Source organism: Eleutherodactylus coqui, chromosome 6 (genome assembly GCF_035609145.1).
Source record: "Eleutherodactylus coqui strain aEleCoq1 chromosome 6, aEleCoq1.hap1, whole genome shotgun sequence".
NCBI lineage: Eukaryota > Metazoa > Chordata > Amphibia > Anura > Eleutherodactylidae > Eleutherodactylus > Eleutherodactylus coqui.
This window is the reverse complement of record NC_089842.1, coordinates 5608540-5629792: the sequence shown is the minus strand read 5'-3', so window position 1 is coordinate 5629792 and position 21253 is coordinate 5608540.

Here is a 21253-nt window from a genome sequence, read left to right as displayed (position 1 = left end):
GAGGAGGGGAGCTGTGACTATTGTGAATGGTGGATCCTGTGTTATCTATATATAGGTGTCTCCTCTCAGTGTAATCCTGTCTGTGCAGGGAGGGGAGGAGGTGAGCTGTGACTATTCTGAATGGTGGGTCCTGTGTTATCTATATACAGGTGTCTCCTCTCAGTGTACTCCTCTCTGTACAGGGAGAGGAGGAGGGGAGCTGTGACTATTCTGAATGGCGGGTCCTGTGTTATCTATATACAGGTGTCTCCTCTCAGTGTAATCCTGCCTGTGCAGGGAGGGTAGGAGGTGAGCTGTGACTATTGTCAATGGTGGCTCCTGTGTTATCTATATACAGGTGTCTCCTCTCAGTGTAATCCTGCCTGTGATGATAGTGAGAGGACTGCTGAGAAGTTCGATAGAACAGGAAGTGTCAGACTATTATTAGGCTTAGTGGTCGGTGCGAGAACTGCAGGGTTATTTTTAAATCTAGATCATGACAGTGCAAATTAAAGCACATGTACACCCATGGATCTGCATGTGAATTTAAGACTTTTCAATGAGTGACTACATGTGGAATTCCCACGTCGGGTTCTGTACGGATACAACTGGGATTCACCCGTCACTTATTTTCTTTCTGTATTTGGATTTGAAGTCTGCATGTGCGAAGAATCGGCATTGTACATATTATACCACATTGAAAGAAGTGGGATGTGGATTTGCTGTGGAACCAACATGGATTTGGGATCAAAGCCGCTACAGAATTCTACTGTGTGCCTGTACCTTTAAGAGGGTTTTACAGGAACATGGGAAAAAAACTGTATTGACTTAAAATGCAAAACATTTGAATATTCATCTATTGCGGCCGCTTCTCATTCAGCGCTGCAGCCCCGTAGCAGAACCCGTTAGAAGCGCCGGGCCGCCATGTGCCGTTCATTGCTCATGTGACCGCTCAGCCAGTCAGAAGCATTATTGATAATTCCTTTATGGCCGCTGAAGCCTGTGAGTGGCTCGGTGGTTAAATGCACAATGAACGACACGTGACCACCGGCCACTTCCTCCGGGGTCTGTACGCCGGGCACTGAGGCTGTAGCGCTGGACGGGGAGCCGCTGTGATAAGTGAATATTCCATTTTTCTTCATGTTAAGCCCGCACCTTTCTTTATGTCCTGGAACACCCGTTTAATGTTTTTGGGGCGGTGTTTTATCTGATTGGCTAATACTATTGCCCAGTAGCGCTCAGTCGGCGGAGGAAACATTTGCATTGTTCGCTTGTTCTCTCTTTAGTTCTGTGAGTTTCCTAGTTTCCCTCCAGAAGCGCACTGATAGGTTAATTGGTTGCTATTACATTGGCCCCAGTGTGAGAGGGAAATTATATTGTCAGCCTCTGGTAACAGCGAGCGACAGCTGCAAATATGCAATCTCCGTACAGTGCTGCCGATAGAGGTACACAAATTACAGGTAATACATATGGATACAGTCTGGGCTCAGGCTTCACATAGTCGGAGCCGGTATATGATAAATATTCAGAGCAGCCTAGAACACATTAATCACCTGCATCGGGGTATTGGGATCGTATTTTAGAGCAGCCCCCCCCCCCCCCCCCCTCTTCTTGCTACTTGCTGCTGATACTAAATCACATCCGTTCTCCCGTGTCGTCATTATAAGCAGATACACTTATTTCCTCTAAGATCACATATTTTGTGCCGTTTTATGATTTCTGGGATTAGGAAATAACAAAGTGGAAATCAGCAGCAACCCAAAGCAACCAATTATCAGCTCGCTTGATGAGTTTAGTGCAAACCAGACAATGAACACCAATGTTGAGCGGCTCCCGCTGATGTATTTCGTTAGTCAGTATTTCCTCCGTGTCTCCTAAATCAGGAAAAGAACAATAATAACAGCCAGTGATTAAAAGATGGTTGGAATATTTCAAGCTCTGTAACGTTAAACTGACTAATTGTTAGCAACACATCAAGAGTTTTGTAATTACCTGCAAATCAATGGAAATCTGTGGACCAGAGGTTACTATTTATTTATACAGTAATTGCACTGAATGGACACTTCATTAGAGCCCCTGGCCCTTTATTAGAGCCCCTGGCCCTTTATTAGAGTCCCTGGGCCTTCATTAGAGCCCCTGGGCCTTCATTAGAGCCCCTGGGCCTTCATTAGAGTCCCTGGGCCTTCATTAGAGCCCCTGGCCCTTTATTAGAGCCCCAGCCCTCTATTAGAACCTACAGCCCTTTATTGGACACCCTGTCTTTTATTAGAGCATCAGGGCATTTATTAGACACCCAGCCCTTTTGTTAGCGCCCTGGCCCTTTATTAGAGCTCTAGCACTTTATTAGAGCCCCCCCCCCAGCCCTTTATTAGAGTGCCTGACCCTCTCACAATTTAGATGAAAGACTGTTACAGTACTAGAAGTGTGCGCAGGTACGCACGGCGCGGGGCTCCCTGACACTCACCCACACCAATGTCCCTTCCTGGAGGTAGCCCCAAAGGTGGACAGGTTCAGGTGGTCAACAATGGCCCTAAGCTGCCTAGTGGCAGGACAGGAAGGAACCGCCGTACCTGTGCAGATGGCAACTTACTAGTACAGACAGGCTAGGCTGATGGAATACACCAATACGACAGGAAACCCACAGAACACAGGCAGAGCTGGATCAGGACAGGGTGACTTCCACTGGAGCAGGACCGAGGTCAGACACACAGGAAATGGAACCAATAGCGGCAACTGCTATCAGCAGCTGCTAGACTATATTCAGGAGTCTCTGCCCCTTGGGCGGAGACCAATCTAGCCGACTAACCGGAGCTCCCAGCCAGCCACTATAACTCACAGAGATAGAGTGCCTGTGCCTCTCATGGCAGGCACGCGCCACATGCTGTGCCCGCACACAGGAGCATGGTGCCGCTGCTCATCGACCCGAACTTGGGCGCAACACCATCCCAGAATGGCGCGGAAAACTGCGCCACCGCCACCCGGGATTCCTGACTGGTAACAAAAGACATCCACAAGTGCCGGCTTCAGCTGCTATTTCTTTCCATATAAGAGGTGGTCTGTTTCCCTGACAACAAGCAGTAAACAACTAAAGGAATCAATTTTTGCAATATCTGGAGAACGGAGCATTGTGAACATAAACATCTTATGGGTAGGTTTGGTGATTGCGAACACATTGAGCTGAGATGAGTATACCCTTCTGATGTATTGTATAAGGCTGTGCATGGCCCCTACGAGTTGCACAATACAACATATGGACATCCATGTGCGGCACCGTGTGACACCGCACATTTCAGGTCACATTTTTGTGCAATAGTCGCACAAAAATGGGGCTTGCAGCAATTTTTCAAATCTTGGACCGCTGGTCAAAGTGAAAATATCACTCATAGAAATGAACTGATACAAATGACTGAGTTCCTTTACCATGCGAGATCTCTCCGTGTGAACAGGACACTCATCTTCGGAAATTTCATTGACAGTGTAAAAACGTGACAGATGAGCCGCTGACAGACACTTATTGGTGATATTCAGAAGAGCTGAAGATCTTTCAGCATCAATGTGATAATGAGTTGTTACCTGCTGGAATCATACAGAGAGAAGACAAAAGGAGGCCTCCGGAGCGCCGCGGACGCCCAAATAGCTGAGATGGGAAAGCGTCAGCTTGTTGAAATGTGAGGCAGGAAATTACATGGAGCTACTACTGTAATTCTGGTGGAGTAAAAGACTTTACGGCGACTCCATTACATCTGGACCTTCTCCATACGATTGACAATATGCACTCTCACACCTATTGGTGGGATGTGTCTTCCTCATCCTTGGGTTTTCTATAGGAGGCCTGGGGCTTTGAGGGTTCTGTGCAGAATCTTGGCTGTTCCTGGTATTGCACTCCTGTGGATCGTGCGCAGATGGTGTTCCTGGGATTTGAAGCCATTTCGCCAGCTGAGGAGTCACATCCCCAAGTGCTCCTACCACCACTGGGTCCACTTTCCACATCCTCTCTAGTTCTTCTTTCAGGCCCTGCTTCTTGATGCTTTTGGCTCTTGCTGCCGCTGCAGTGAGCCGGACGTCACTCAAGTGGGTGATGTCAGTTTACACGTGGTCACAGCGGCAGCTTCTCTGACAGATATGGCGACTCGCGCCGCAGGCGGTTGGTAAGAGTCTCTGCGTAGTTTAGGTACTGACTGCTGATATCTGTATGTGACGCTAGTGCCTTTATGTGAAAAAGACCTTACTGAAGCTTCTTTCACACGAGCGCATATCAGCCGTCCGTTTTTACAGCCGGCCGATGTGCACTGTGATCTGATGCGTTGGATTCCAATGCATCAGATCACATGGGCGTATTTACGAGATGTAAAAACGCCCGGCCGGCCAATATCGCACTGGGCGTTTTTACGTCAGGCCCAAAACATAGTTCTGGAACTATGTTTGGGCTGGAATACGTCCAGCCACTGCATGGCTGCCCATGGTAGCGGCCGTAGGTGGGAGGGAGTTTAGCAGCATGACTGCTAAACTCCCTCCTTCTGTTCTCCCCCCACCCGTGCAGGCTTAGCTGTCTTCCTCCCCTCTCGTTCTGTGCAATGGGAGGAGGTGGAGCTAAGTGCCAATCTGCCCTGCCTCCTCCCATTGATGGTTATAGACAAGGGCTGGACATGGGTGGAGCTAAGCACCCGCCTCTCCCCGCCCCTTGTCCATAGCCATCAATGGGAGGAGGCGGGGGCAGACCGGTGGTTAGCTCCGCCCATTTCCGCCCCCTCTCATTCCACAGACCGAGCTAAGAGGAAGACAGGTAAGCCTGTGATGGGGAGGGAGGGGAAATGAGAGATAGCCTGGTGCGCCGGCCTCACCAGGCCATATGAATGGGCGCAGAAACGATTGAATTGTGCGCCCGTTCACCAAGTTTCCCCCCCCCCCCCAATGTAGCGTATATCGGCCGGCCGTGAAAACGGCCGGCCAATATGCGCTCATGTGAAAGAAGCCTTTTGGTAATGAAATAATGAGATCAGTCTAATTAGATGCCAGGAAACTGAAGGCACACAGTTTACTATGTAGTGTCAGGTCATAGAGACAGTTCACTCTTGTGGATTTGGGAGCAATAATAACTTACATTTGTATCCACATTAACAGTGTCAGACTTCTTACTTCTCTCAGGGTGAAGGTTATTTGCAGACTATATTTTCCCTATCTCTTCTGATGACACACGCGCTGTCTCACCGCACTGTATCCCTCTGCTGCTCTTGTCTTTGTGTCTGCCCTCTTCTGCTCCCAATCTCAAACTGCCAACTGACAACGTATGCACACTTAAAATTACCTTTTCCATGCGGGCTGCGGTGTTGCTGGGATAGCTATTTCAGGAATAACAGCTTCTATCTCAGGTCGGGCACCTCCTCTATCCCCCTGAGGCTCATAGTGAGATCCCAGGAACTTATTAACTCTTTTTGACTACTCTGCAGGCCAGCGTATTGGAGTCCAGCCTTCTCCAGCCCTTGGTAGGATTTCCCAACGTCAGACACTTCAGCTATGTGTCAATAGTACATCCCATGCAGGGGCTTATCTTGTCATTGTCCTTCTTTCAATTTGTGTTGCGGCAGCCTCAGACATTCTCTCAGCAGGTCATCTTTTGGGGCTATTTTATTGATGTACTCCTGGATGCTCTTGAGTTTCATTAAGGATGGTGGCTTTGGGCCCCATCTACCCTCTTTCCACTTGGTGTACAATCTTTGAGTGTTGTACTTGGGATAGAAACCTCCGTACATTGTGAAGAGCTTCAAAGCGTTCACATTGGCATTCTCTATCTCTTCTTTTGGCCAACTCACTATGCTGGCAGGGTATCTAATGGCTAGCAGGGCATACATGATGGCATGGTTTGTTCTTCTCATTGAGCCGGCTCTTTAGAACCTGTCTTACTCTCGATGTGACTTGGATGTTGCTTTCTTCCTTGAGTTTCATCATGGTTCCTATGAGATTGTGGGATACAGTGAGATTGTTTTTCATCACAATTCCCATGAGATTAAAGGTACTTGTAGCTGGCCTGTATGTCTGCTATGTGCACTGCTGGCAATTCCTTCCCATCAGTCTTAACAGTCTTACATCTCTTTCCTACCATCCGGCCACACTTCTCTAGTCTGAATGACATCCCAATGTCCTCAACGTAAACCTGTGCCAGAGGCATCAGCGAGTTGAGTCTCGTTCGCCCTTAGCATACAGTTTGATGTTATCCATGTAGAGGAAGTGGCTAATGGTATTGTACTTGATTATCTGTCTGAGGGGGTTCAAGCCTATGCAGAATAGCAGCAGGAACACTGCATCACCTAGGTATTTGTTACACTTGACACATTACTCGGATGGAGATCGTTCTCACTCACAGCTAGTCACGTTGATCAATATCCTCTGTCAATGATCCCCAGCAGCTTCATCCAGTTCTGTGCTATCTTCCTCAGTAGAGGAAGCCACTGACTTTCCCGTAGCTTGGAGCGTATTCACACAGTTGCATAGTTTGCTCTGGGCAGCGTCCCAGGTCCCTCTCTCTCCTGGTAACCAGGCTTCCCATTCTCCTGGAGATGTATCCTGCTGTCTGCCTCCAGGTAGGAATCAGACTGTCAAGCCTCAATGTCTTTGTTCTCTCTTCCAGATGGCACCTATCGCTGCAGCTCACACTTGTTGTGTAGTGGCCCAAAGTCTATATATCTGGCCCCTTCATAATTGTCATACATGTCATGTCTTCTATGTGGATGCTCTGTGCAAATTGTCTTGTCTCTAGTTATGTATATTGCACAGCTGCAGCATATAAGAGGTTAATGTCTATGAGTGTTTGGAAATTCTAACCGATTGTCATGTCACGTGGGTATGTGAGAGATAAATATGAGTGAAAGCCAAAAGGGGTCTGTTCTTGCTGTCTGTATTTGGAGTTCCATTCCTTCAATGTTAGAGTGTGGAGGGAGAGTGCCGGCCACATGGGGGTACCTTCAACCTTCATGTGGTGAAGAATGGAAGCCGAGGAGAAGTACCCTGATGTTCCATCTCCCTACCTTAAGTGAGAGTGAGAGAAGGAGCCCCGTGCAGTGTCCAAGTATCCGCCTGCAAGTGAGTGTCAGTGGAGTGATTTGTTCTCCTCCGATGTATGTGTCCAGGAGCGGAGTCATACAGATACCCTGTTCCCCTAAAAAATAAGACATACCCTGAAAATAGGACATAGCAGGATTTTTCAAAATTTTTGAGGAGGCAGAATGCTTTTTCAGTATTTTTTTTAATCAATTTTTATTCAAAGTTTTATCATACAAGACAAATAAAGTATCCAAAGCACATAGTATTTTCACTGCATACAAGGCCACAGGCCGCCACTTAGATTAAATGGCAAACTCGGGTTGAAGAATGTCTAATTACATACAATTGGAGACGGGAAGAACCTATTCGGTCCAATTATCCGCTTACCCTGCAACCAATCATAAGGCGGAGGCAGTGAAAAAAGCAACAAATAAAATAGAAGTCCTTATTGAACGACTATATAAGGGGAAGGATAGCTAACAAGCGGAAGGTGGAGGGGGGAAAGAAAAGGGAGAGGGGATGGGGGGGGGGCTAATGGGGGGGGGGCTTAGTGAGAGAGAATGTCTAAGAGCCTCAGACTGCGCCATGGGGTCCAGATCTTAATAAATCTGTCGTGTGCGCCATTGTTCCAGCTTGACAGCTCCTCAAGGTTGTAGAGACTGTCAACTCTTTCCTTCCATTGTTTCAGAGAGGGGGGTGCCACGGATTGCCAGTGCAGTGGGATCAGGGCCTTTGCTGAATCTATTTATCCCTTCAGGGGTGGAACGTTGTGGTAGGTTTCCAGAGGAGCATTATTTCTGGTAATAAGGAGAAGTTTGGTTTAATTTTGTTTAGAATTTCCTCTACCCCCTTCCAATAAGGCTTGAGGAGGGTGCAATTCCACCTTAAGTGGAGATATGACCCTACTTCTCCCTTGCATCTCCAGCATTTATCCTGGGGTGCCAGTTTCTATGCATAAAGCCACTGTGGTGTTTTATACCACCTTACGAGTAGTTTGTAATGTGATTCCTGTGCCGTGATGCAAGGGCAGATTCCAAAAGATGTTCCCAATATCGAGTTGGTATCTTCCTGGGATAAGGAGATGCCAGGTTCCCTCTCCCAAGAGACAATGAAGGCCAGTTAAGCTATATTCTGGGGTACGATGAAGCGTTTGCACAATTTTTCTTAGTTTGGAGTCTTTGATGCTCAGAGTGCTCTCAAAGAGGAAGTAGAGGTCTAACCTCTCTGAACTTTTTGATGAAGTCTCCTATTACCCTGGTCACTGTGGCCTGATGCAAGAAGGACAGTTTATGCGAGGGGAGGAGTGTTTTAAGTATTTCCGGGGGAGATAAATGGGCCAAGGAAAGCAGATCCCCAATCTTATGAGATCCGAATTTGTTCCATATCGACTCAGTGACTGGATCTGGTCTGAAGCCCAGTAATTTGTGGATTGCTTTCATTGGAAGGGTTGGTGAGGGCGACGGGGCTAATCTTTCTCTTACTTCATCCCAAATTTCACATGGACCTCTCAGTAAGGGATTGAAATTCTTCGCTCTATACTGTTTTTTTTCAGGTAGCCATAGGTCTCCCTCTGAGATTTCCTTATTGTGGTGTAGGGCCATATCTGGTAATAACTTATCCCTGATCGGGTTCACTAGGTTCATCCAATAGCTTAGGTGCGAGGCACGATAATAATCAGGGATGTTAGGTAGATCCATGCCTCCCTCAGAGCCCCTTTTTATCATCAGGCTGTAGGCCAGTCTCGGTCTCCGCGATCTCCAAACAAACCCTGAGAAGATAGTACGTAGGGTTTTGAAATAGTTTGCTGGGAGGTGCATGGGAAGCATCCTTATTCTATATAGGACTATAGGTAGAATATAAGACTTCAGGATGTTCTTCCTGCCAAACCATGATATGACCGGGATATCATATGTTCTTAGTAGGTTTTTAATTTTATTTATTAGTGGTATGAAGTTAGCCTCAAAGAGGTCCTCTGCTTTTTTTGTAATTGTTACTCCTAGATAGTCCAATGAGATCTCTGACCATGTGAAGGGGGAGGATAGCGCTAGATTATTAGACAGGACGCGAGGGATAGAGATGTTTAGTATGGTAGATTTATGGAAATTAACTTTGAAATTCCAGATTTCTCCAAAAAGGTTCAGCAGTCCCACCAGTCCGAGGAGGCCCTCGCTAGGATTAGTGACTAGAAAGACGATATCATCAGCAAATGCTGCTGTGGACATTACCCTATCTCCTATGGTTAGACCCTTTATGCTCGGATCTTGTCTTACTTTTACCAACAGAGGTTCCAGGGCTAGAACAAATAGCGAGGGGGAGAGAGGACACCCCTGGCGTGTACCATTGTTTATCTCAAAGGTAGGCGACATAATATCATTTATTCTTAGTCTCGCATGGGGTTTGGCATAGAGTGTAAAGACAGCCAACAGAAATTCAGGCGGAAGGTTATAGTTGAGAAGAACGCTTTTCATATATGTCCAATTCACCCTATCAAATGCCTTTTCTGCGTCTGTGCTGACAAAGGCAAGTGGAATGTGGTGGGTTTGGGCGTAGCGAGCTGCATGTAGTAGTCTATGACAATTGTCTTTGCCCTCTCTCCCCCTCACAAATGCCGCCTGCTCCTCATTGACCAAAGATGGGATGAAGTTTTCAAGCCTTTTCGCTAAAAGTTTCGCCCACAGTTTTACATCAAAATCTATAAGCGAAATGGGCCTATAATTACCACAGAGTGTAGGATCCTTATTGTCCTTAGGAATAAGAGTAATATGGGCCTCCTGCGCTTGTCCAGGAAGTTCGCTACCCTTCAATAGTGCGTTAAAGAGGTCCATTAATCTTGGGGTTAAGACTGTGTGGAAGGTCTTATAATAAACCCTAGTAAGTCCGTCGGGGCCCGGACTTTTGTTAGGTGGGCATGCTTTTTCAGTATTTTTGAGGATGCTTGAAGTATAAGCCCTACTTCAAAATTGAGCCCTATTTACAGTTAATAAAAAAAGGACAATATAAATAGTGTCCAGGCAGCTGTACATGTAAAAAAGTACAATCTATTGGAGCAAAAATTAATAAGACTCTGTCTTATTTTTGGGGAAACAGGGTAACTCAGACTGTAGGCCCGGTGTCATTCTGTGTTCTCCTCGCTGACCTCGTTGAACTGTTCTTCCTGCACTGGTGTGTGAAGTTTAAGTTTTCAGGTTGAAAAGTAAAGTTCCAATCCCTGCCCACTCCTAGTGATTGAGGTTTCTAATTTAACTGTGACAGGGACATGGCAAAAACTGTGATATTATGCATCAAACATTGTACTAAATTTTAGCCAAACATTTGTAAAAAAAAATTGGAGGTAGATAGGAAAGAAGGAAAGGAGAAAAGAAGAATGGAGGGGTAAGATGAGAAGAAAGAAGAACACATGGGTGGGAAAGAGAGAGAAAAAGCAGGGAGTTTGAAAATGAAGAAAAAAGAGGAAGAACGGGAGTGATGGGAGGAAGGAATGTAGAAATTAAATAAGAAAGCATGGGAGAGAAGGTAAGAAGGGTGAGAGAAAAGGAAATATAAGAGAGAGAAGAAACAAAGGGAAAGAATACAAGGAATGGAAGAAAAGATTAAAGGAACGGAGGAAAAAGGTACAAACTTAAGAGGGAAAGAAAGATTGGAGGGAAATGAAGAAAAGGAGAGCAGGTGGATATCCACCACCCAAATAAGATTCACACTGGTCCAGGAAGCTTGGATCTATGAGTGAATGGAGGAAGAATTAGAGAGAAGGAGGGAAGGAAGGAAGGAAGGAAGGAAGGATCGATCGATCGTTAGATTGGAGTGAAGAAGGCAAGGTAAGAGAAAAAGGAAAGGCAGGAGTGAAGAAAGGAATGATGTAAGGAAAGACAAGAAAAGATAGGAGGAAAGGCAGAAAGGATGGGGGTGAAGGAAGAAACGAAGAGTGAAGGAAGGAAAGAAAAAAAAAGGAAGGGAAGAAAGAATAGAAGGCTAGAAGGATGGGAGTGCAAGAAGGAAAGGTTATAAGGAAACAAGGGTGAGAGTGAAGGAATGGTGAGAATGGAGGAAAGCATGGCAAGTTTTTCTAAAATTATTTGTGACCTTTAGTGTAAATATACACGTTTATTATAATTCATGTATTTTTAGATGTGGTCATAAATAGCTGCACATCCAATTGGAAGAATGTATCAAGTGGGGACCACAAGGCTCTGTCCTAGGCCCAGTGTTGGTCAACATTGTTATAAATGATCTCGAGAAGGGAATTGATGGGAAACTGATCAAGTTTGCAGATGACACAAAACTGGGAGGAATAGCTAACACTAGGGAAGAGAGAGAGGGGATTCAGAAAGATGTATACCAGCTTGCACAGTGGGCGGCAACTAACAGAATGGTATTTAGCAAGGAGAAATACAAAGTCCTACATCTGGGCAAGGAAAATGAGAAAAGCACATACAGAATAGGAGGAATTGGGCTAAGCAGCACATGTGAAAAGACTTGGGTATACTAATAGATCATAGACTGAACATGAGTCAACAATGTGATGCAGCAGCCAAAAAGGCTAACACAATTCTGGGATGTATTAAGAGAAGCATAGAGTCTAGATCACATGAGGTCATTATCCCCCTCTACTCTTCCTTAGTCAGACCCCATCTGGAATACTGGGTCCAGTTCTGGGCACCCCACTTTAATAAAGACATAGACAAACTGGAGCAAGTTCAGAGAAGAGTTACCAAGATGGTGAACGGTCTGCAAATCATGTCCTATGAGGAACGGTTAAAGCATCTGGGAATGTTTAGCTTGCAGAAGAGAAGGCTGAGAGGAGACTTAAAGGGGTTGTCCCGCGATGACAAGTTAAGTTAAACACTTCTATATGGCCATATACATGCACTTTGTAATATACATTGTGCATGAAATATGTGCCATACAGAAGTTATATACTCACCTTCCCTGCGCTGGCGTCCCCGTCTCCATGGTGCCGTCTAATTTCAGCGTCTAATCGCCCGATTAGATGCGCTTGCGCAGAAGGGTCTTCTCCCTTCTGGTCGGTCCGGGCACAAGCGGCGTTCTGGCTCCGCCCCCTTCTAAGCATCATCACGTAGCTCCGCCCCGTCACGTGTGCTGATTCCAGCCAATCAGGAGGCTGGAATCGGCAATGGACCGCACAGAGCCCACGGTGCACCATGGGAGAAGACCCGCGGTGCATCGTGGGTGAAGATCCCGGCGGCCATCTTGGAGGAAAAGAAGGAAGAAGTTGCAGAGAGGGGATTCGGGTAAGTAAATTTTTTTTTTTTTTAATTTCAACACATCCCTTGGGTTTGTCCTGCGCTGAACCGGGGGCCTATGCAAAAAAAAAAACCCGTTTCGGCGCGGGACAACCCCTTTAATAGCAGTCTACAAATATCTGAAGGGCTGTCACAGTGCAGAGGGATCAGCCCTATTCTCATCTGCACAAGGAAAGACCAGAAGCAATGGGATGAAACTGAAAAGGAGTGTTAGGTTGTGCATCTGGGACCTGTTATTCTACAGGCTTCCTGGTGCACACCATCACAGGTAGGGGTTAATTGAGCTGGCTAGGTGTGGTATTCTCCAACAGCCAATCCCCTTCATTCTGCAGCATGTAAAGACCAGCATCTCTCAGTAGTTGATTCTGGTCATTTTACTGCTTGGATATCACTGTCTTGTGCCTCTCAGAGCTGTGTTTCTCAGCTTGTCTGTCTGTGTCTCTCTACTTCCCTAAAGATGGTTTGGACACCTGTAGTCCTTGTCTGTATCATATGCAGACGCCCTCTTTCCTTCTCCTGACAGGTGCGGCCTCCAGAGGTCTTATGTCTTGTTTGTGTGTCAGATGGTTGATCCCTGACACAGTTCCCTATGTCGGCACGGTAGCTGACTGTCTATCCCCCTGGTATGAGGACACTGAGACTTGCTGTAGTATTTCCGCTGTTTGCATGTGAGCTCTGGGTGGGGTTCCTGTTATATGCACTATATGTTGTATGTTTGTGTGAACAGCGACGTGTTTGATATGTCTGTGCTGGTTGCCAGACATGTTCTGTATGTCTAGTCCTGTTCTGTGTTTGGTGTGTCAGTACAATGTCATGTCCTGTGTGTCTGTTTAGTGCATCTCTCCAACTCCCTAATCAGGGATAGTTAGGTCCTAGGAATGAGTGCAGGCCCGCATCTATCAATGGGACCAGTCTGCCGTGGTAGGCAGGGCCCTCTCCCTCGTTTGTTACATATTTAGGGAAAGAGTTCCCATTTAGTATTTGATGAGAGTGTTTGCAGGTTTTAAATAGAAACACTTGCATTCCTTCTGTGGAATGGTGCTTTCGTGCGCTAAGCAGACATAACAGAGAGGAGACACAGATTAAATATTAGACAGTGAGGGGGATCAATGAGTGGAACAGGTTGCCACAGGAGGTGACGAGTTATCCTTCAATTGACTGTGAAGATTTAGTGATCCTTCACTGAGCAGGGACTTGGACCTGATGACCGTGGAGGACCCGATGACCGTGGAGGACCCGATGACCGTGGAGGACCCGATGACCCCGGAGGACCCGATGACCCCGGAGGACCCGATGACCCCGGAGGACCCGATGACCCCGGAGGACCCGATGACCCTTCCAACTCTGCCAGTCTAGAATTCTATGTTTATTTAGTAAAACATAACCTTTTTTGTGAATGAAACTGACAAATATGGCACCAAATAACTGCTGTGGAGTGATGAGGGCCATAACCTGAAGGTCCATATGAAGAGGATATACTAAAGCATTTGTCACAATATGTTGCCTTGTCTCCATGACAGTTCTGCAGTCCCTGGAATCAGTGGAGCGATATGTAAAATTCTCATTTACAATTTAGAATTGTGGAATCGGCTAGTTATAGAACACATTATACATATCGATCGACGGCCCTTCAGGCAGCGGCACCAGACGGTGGCTCACCGGTGCCAATGTATTACTTACAGTACGAATTAGATGTGACCGCTCCTCGTAACAACCAGCGAGATCCAACGGCCTGGAAATACAAAAGACAATAAACAAATATAAAATCTGTTTTTATAAGGCTACATAAAGCGGATACAAAAGAGAAAACATGAATGAACAGAGCAGAGCCTCGGCTTCCTCAAAGCTCATTAATTTTAAATGACATCTCATAAATCATTATCAAAATTCCATCTCCGAGAATGTAATGCATCAAAACTAATGATCCGCTGTAATGCCTTTCTTTACAACAGTTTTTCTCTGTCACTACCATAACTTAGAGAGCTAATCAATCAATAACCCTGCATCTCCACTGTCTCATCTAATGCCTAACATCATATGTGTAAGTGCCGGAATATCAAAGCCAGATATTTATTTACAGTCTGACAATAAACCAATCAAGAAACAAGAGCTCAACGTCTCCATGGAATATCATTTATTAATGCGGCATTCAAATCCAGCTAATTGCAGAAGATCACACAGAAGGAGAACTCAATACCCCATAGAGAATATAGTGTAGACTAAATGGGCCCTTTCTTAGAGCCCTCAGCCATTTATTACAGATCTAGCCCTTAATTACAGCTCCTAGCCTGTTTTTAGAGGCACCATCCCCCTATTAGAACCCTGAGCCCTTTATTAGAGCCCCCGCCCCTCTTATGATTGGCGCCCCCTGTATGGCAATTCCCCCCGTGACCCCGGAGTGCAGCATAAAATCATGTGAAAAATTTTCTATGAATCAGTTTCAGTGTGAATCCACATTAGATGGAAAATCCAGCGGCCGGAGCAACTTCCAACGAAGCCTGGTCATTGGTGCTAGACTCACTGCCAACCATCTAGTGAAAACATCCAGCGAAGGGGATCCTGCGGACGGAAACAACTCATCACTGAAAGGGGTCGGAGGAGGATGTCAGGAATCGTTCTGACCAACAGGCTGCACAGTCAGCTGAATACAACGCTGGAGCTCCAACTAACGTGTCTGAACGCACAACTCGCCGTTCCTCCGCACGGATGGTATAACAGCAGGCGACCAGTTCCAGCGCCATTGTGTCTAAGAGAAACAGAAAGACTCCAGCGGGCAAAGAGCGCAAAACTTGTATCCCTGAGCAGCGGAAAAACATCTCCTGGTCAGATGGATGCAGATTACTGTTGCTGATTGGAGGTCAGAATTTGGTGCAAGCAGCATGAATCGCTGACCCCTTCCTGGCAGCCGGTCAGAACATGTCAGCACCACCATCTAATCTGCAGGGACTACAAGAAGTTACCTGTCCGCAGGGGCCGGTATTCCTGCCAATCAACACCATGAGGAATTGCTGCAAATCTGAACGGAGTCCAACGCCACTAGATGGGGGCTAATAATGGGGTAATCAGTGCATGTTGAGTTACAGCTCCACACAAGGTTTCATGCACACGGAAGAGCTGTGTACACGAGGCGGTGTGACAGTATATAGAGTAGCCGTCAGGTATGAATAATGCGGCATCTTTGGGTATGTTGACACGGTGATATTTTCATGTGGATTTCGTTCTGCTTCCAAGTCTACATGAATTCTGCATCGTGTTGTTGTCACTGGATACGTGTCGTCGTCTATTTAACATTGTGTCCCTACTTGGTGAGAAAACCACATCAGGAAACCACAGATTAGCCCGGGGCCAATCTTCGTGTAAATCAGCAGCCTACCAAACTGCAAATCCACAGCGTAAATCTAAGCATTGGCCGCAGATGTCTGTCATAGATTCCATGTTGGATTTGTCAACATGACTATTAAGAACATGTCGCTTCTACAGTGCGCCTCGTAGCGGGAGGTCCTTGGCCACAAACCACACCTGATGGGGTACGCCAGGATTACAAAATAAGTCCTAAAGATTTAGTGAAGTCTGTTTAACCCCATTAGTGAAAGCTAATATGTGTTTTTACATTGGTCATGCAGCAATCGAGGAAAGGCCCACAGCCGAGGAGAAAGCGGGGTAGATTGAGGCCTTGTCACGGGGCTCTACCATCTCCTCCCCTGGGGGTAGCACGGGACCCAACTAAGTTACTGATAACACAATGATACAAGAAAAACACATGCATTCTTATGGAGGGGCCCAGTTAAATCTGGGCTACTACAGTCACTAAGAGGCCATTGGGTGGCTTCACACAAGCACGTGCGTGTACGTACATAGGTGCTCACCCATGTACACGCAAAAACACGCGTGTGTAAAGGTCTGTGCATTGCCTTCAATGGAGCCGCGGCTGCTGCTGGCGGCTCCATTGAAGGCAATGGTCTGCTGGCACCCTTGAAGTGATTTTTAGGGAAGAGCTTTAAATAGAATTCCCAATACATGGGAATGGGGGTCGAGCAAGGGGCGGGGTTAGAACAGTTAGAACTGACAGAATTAGGCAATAGTAACATTAGTAGCAAAATGAATTTAAGGAACAATAACAACCATATACATTGTATGGCAACGAATGCAAGAAGTCTGATCAGTAAAGTGGGTCAGCTTGAAGTGAGAATGAATGTTGAAAACTACGATATAGTTGGAATAACGGAAACATAGCTTGATGATCAGTGCGATTGGGCGGTGAATTTACAGGGTTACAATCTCTTGAGAAGAGACTGTGGTGAACAGAAAGGGGGAGGGGTATGTTTGTAAGTTAAATCCTGAATAAAATAATAAAACAAAATAATGAAAGGGGTTTCTATAGGCCACCAAAAGCAACAGAAGAACCTGATATCTTATTATTAAGCCAGATAGAAGAAGTGTCGAACCGCAATGAAGTAATTATCATGGGGGACTTTAATTATCCGAATATACCAGGGGAAAACGAAACCTGCAAATCTCACAGGGGTGATAAGTTCTTGAGAACAATTAAAGATAATTACCTTACCCAACTGGTGCAGGAACCAACGAGAGGGAGGGCCATTCTGGAGCTAGTACTAACTAACAAACCGGACCGAATAATGGGGGTAGAGGTTGAGAGGCACTTGGGAAGCAGTGACCACTAGGGATGAGCGAACGTACTCGTAACGAGTACTTACGCACCCGAGTACCGCCATTTTCGAGTACTTCAGTACTCGGGCGTAAAGATTCGGGGGGCGCCGGGGGGCGGGGAGAGGCGCAGCGGTGTGGGGGGAGCAGCGGGGAACAGGGGGGAGCCCTCTCTCTCTCCCTCTCCCCCCCACTCCCCACTGCTACCCCCCGTGCCGCCACGGCGCCCCCCGAATCTTTACGCGCGAGTACCGCTGTACTCGAAAATGGCGGTGCTCAGGTGCGTAAGTACTCGTAACGAGTACATTCGCTCATCTCTAGTGACCACAATATAATCAACTTCCAGCTGTCATTCAATAGGAAGCCTTATCAGGGAGCGACAAATAAACTAAACTTTAGTAAAGCAAAATTTGATCAGCTTAGAACTTCTATCGGTAACATTAATTGGGACAACATCCTCAAAAATATCAGTATAGTGGACAAATGAGAGGAGTTTAAAAGGATCCTAATTAGAGATGAGCGAACGTACTCGGATAAGCACTACTCGTCCGAGTAATGTGCTTTATCCGAGTACCTCCCCGCTCGTCCTGAAAGATTCGGGGCGCTCCGCTGCTGACAGGTGAGTCGCAGCGGGGAGCGGGGCAGAGCGGGCGGGAGAGAAGGAGAGAAAGATCTCCCCTCCGTTCCTCCCCACTCTCCCCTGCAGCTCCCCGCTCCGCAGTGCGTCCCGAATCTTTCAGCACGAGTACAGCGGTACTCGGATAAAGCACATTACTCGGACGAGTAGTGCTTATCCGAGTACGTTCGCTCATCTCTAATCCTAGTCACTTCATGTGAGCAGTTCATTCCCTTAAAAAAAAAAAAAAGAACCACAAGTAGAATGTAAAGCAATGTGGCTCGACAAGACGGTAAGGGGGGCAATAAACGAAAAAAGAAAGCGTTCAAACTACTAAACCAAGAAGGCAGTGAAGACATGCTAAGGAAAAGGCTGAAAGACTGATCGCCAAAGAGAGCAAAAATAACCCCAAACTATTCTTCAATTATATAAACAATACAAGGATTTGCACTCAGAGCCCTGGCCCTTCAACAAATAATACAGGAAAGATCATAGAAGACAATGGGGGGGGGGGGGGGGAGGCAAATCTATTAAATGGTTTCTTTTCAAGTGTATTCACGAACGAAAAGGAAATATCACATGAGATGCAGGGTAATAAAACGAACCGCCCGCTACATATTGCATACCTAACACAGGAGGAAGTGCAGAGTCGGTTAAAGAGGATTAAAATCGATAAATCGCCGATGGAATACACCCAAGGGTTCTAAGGGAACTAAGTGATGTGATAGCTAGACCACTATTTCTTATAATTATGGACACTATCAAGACCGGGGTTGTACCACTGGATTGGCGCATTGCCAACGTGGTTCCAATTTACAAAAAGGGGTCCAAAAGAGAGCCTGGTAACTACAGGCCAGCAAGTCTCACTTCAATAACTGGAAAAATATTCGAAGGGTTTCTGAGAGACGCCATCGAAGAATACCTCAAGAAGAACAACGGAATAACTCCTCACCAGCATGGATTCATGAAGGGTCGATCATGTCAGACCAATCTGATCAGCTTCTACCCAGAAGTAAGTTCTAGGCTGGACCTGGGAGAGTCTATCGATCTCGTATATCTGGACTTTTCTAAAGCATTTGACACCGTGCCGCATTATAGGCTGATATATAAAATGAGAAGCTCGGATTGGGTGAAAACGTGTGTATCTGGGTAAAGAACTGGCCCAGAGATAGAGAGCAGAGGGGGGTAATAAATGGTTCATACTCTGATTGGGCCACCGTCGCTAGTTGGGGGCCACAGGGTTCAGTATTGGGCCCCATTCTGTTCAATATATTTATCAATGACCTGATAGAGGGGCTGCACAGTAAAATATCAATATTTGCAGATGACACAAAATTATACAATATAATTAATGCAGCAGAGGACAACGTATGGCTACAAACGGACCGAGATAAGCCGGGGGCTTGGGGAGGAAAATGGCTAATAAAGTTCAATGTTGATAAATATTAGGTTCTGCATATGGGCAGGAGAAACATATGTCACCAATATACACTAAATGGGGTACTGCTAGGGAAAAGTGATATGGAAAAAGACCTGGGGGTACTAGTGGATTGTAGACTAAACTGGAGCAATCAATGCCAGTCAGCTGCTGCAAAAGCTAATAGAGTCTTGTGGTGCAGTAAAAGAGGTATAGGGGCGAGGGGGGAGAACATTATCCTTCCATTATATAAGGCACTTGTCAGGCCTCACATGGAATACTGCGCACAGTTCTGGTCACCGGCGCTCAGGAAGGATGTTGCAGTGCTTGAGGGGTTCAAAGAAGGGCAACTAAACTAATACATGGACTGACGGGACTGGAATACCCAGAGAGGCACCAAAACTGGGATTATTCACCCTGGAAAAAAGACGGCTAAGGGGCGACCAAATAACTCTGCATAAATACATGAGGGGACGATACAAGGATCTCTGCCAGGATCTGTTTATACCCAGGACTGCGACGGTAACAAGAGGACATCCGCTACATCTAGAAGAAAGCAGGTTTTATCACCAACACAGAAGGGGGTTCTTTACTGTAAGAGCAGTGAGACTGTGGAACTCTCTGCCTGAGGACGTGGTGATGGCAGGATCCATAGAGGAGGTTAAGAGGGACTAGCTGTCTTTCTAGAGCGCTATGATATTACAGGATATAGGCATTAGGTGACCAGTGGGTGTGTAGCTCCGGGTCTTACAATCAGGTAGGAAATATCAAAGGTTGATGCAGGGACGATTCTGATTGCCATTATGGAGTCGGAAAGGAATTTTCCCACAAATGGACTAATTGGCTTCTGCCTCTTGGGGTTTTTGCCTTCCTCTGGATCAACTAGAGGGTGGAAATAGGCTGAAATAGATGGACATTGTCTTCATTCAGCCAAACATACTATGTTACTATGTTCCCTGAAAATCATCCCTTTAAGTGTTAATAAATATATATATGCACACTTACCTGTTTGCCCCTGCCATGTCCCCCATGGGGATGAAGAACACATCTGCCACATGCGGCAGATGTTTTCTTCATCCTTGCGGGGAATAAAGAATGCCCTGCTGCACCTATCACAGATGTGACAGATGCGGCAAGGGAATTCTTCTTCCCCGCAGGGAATAAAGAATTCCCTAGTAGATCCAGCTACCGGCACCCCTTAATTGTTTTTCAGGGAGGGCTTTAGTGTAAAAAAAAAATTTTAAAAAAATCATACTCACCTTTCTTTAGCTGCCGGGGCTCATCCGCATCCTGCCTCCACTGTCCCCGGCTCCGCACTGAAGTTCTTTCGGCAGCCGGAGAATTAAAATCCCCACCTGCTAAAAGAGCTGCTCCTGATTGGCTGAGGCATCTCTCGGCCATTCAGTAAAGGACCCCTTTGCTGCATCTGTCACATCTGTGATAGATGCAGCAGGGAATTCTTTATTCCCCACGGGGATAAAGAAAACATCTGTCGCATGTGGCAGATGTGTTCTGCATCCCTGCGGGGGACACGGCAGCGGCAGACAGGTAAGTATATATATTTATTTTTATTTATTTTTTTAACACTGAAAGGGATGATTTTCAGGGAAGAGCTTATATTTAAAGCTCTTCGCTGAAAATCACTTAAGGGGTGCCAGCAGACCATTGCCCTCAATGGAGCCACTGGCAGCAGCTGCGGCGCCATTGAAAACAATACGTGCATTCCCTATAGTGCACGCATGTCCTATCTTTACAGGCGCACGCCTGTAAAACACGGACATGTGAACACACCATAAGGAATTCAGTGGTTGCAATAGATGCGTGTTTTTGTGTGCGCGTATGCATGCACAAACATTCTGTTGCGTCCTAAGAACGTGCAACCTCAATAACATAAATCAAAGGCACAAAAGGAAACAAAAACTAAAGGGGAATGCTCTCCCTATCGTCCCCTAACCTGGGAGGGGGCCCTGCCTACTCGGCAGACCGACCGCGCTGATAAGTGCGAGCCTGCACTCGAGCCTGGGCCACTGACCAGTCTCTCACTGGGAGCCCTAGCACAAAACAAAAGGAGAAACAAAACCAAACCAAACAGCAAAGAACTTAGCTTATACTGAAGAGCTTCCACCACTCTGTGTTGCTCCGTCGCTGTCCAACATAGGACTGAAGTGAATTGACCAGCACAGGAGTGACTGTTAGCACTGCTTAAATAGGAGCAGAGCTACTTAGCACCAGGTGCTGACTGATATTAATCTTGCAACCTCCACACCTCTCAGCTCC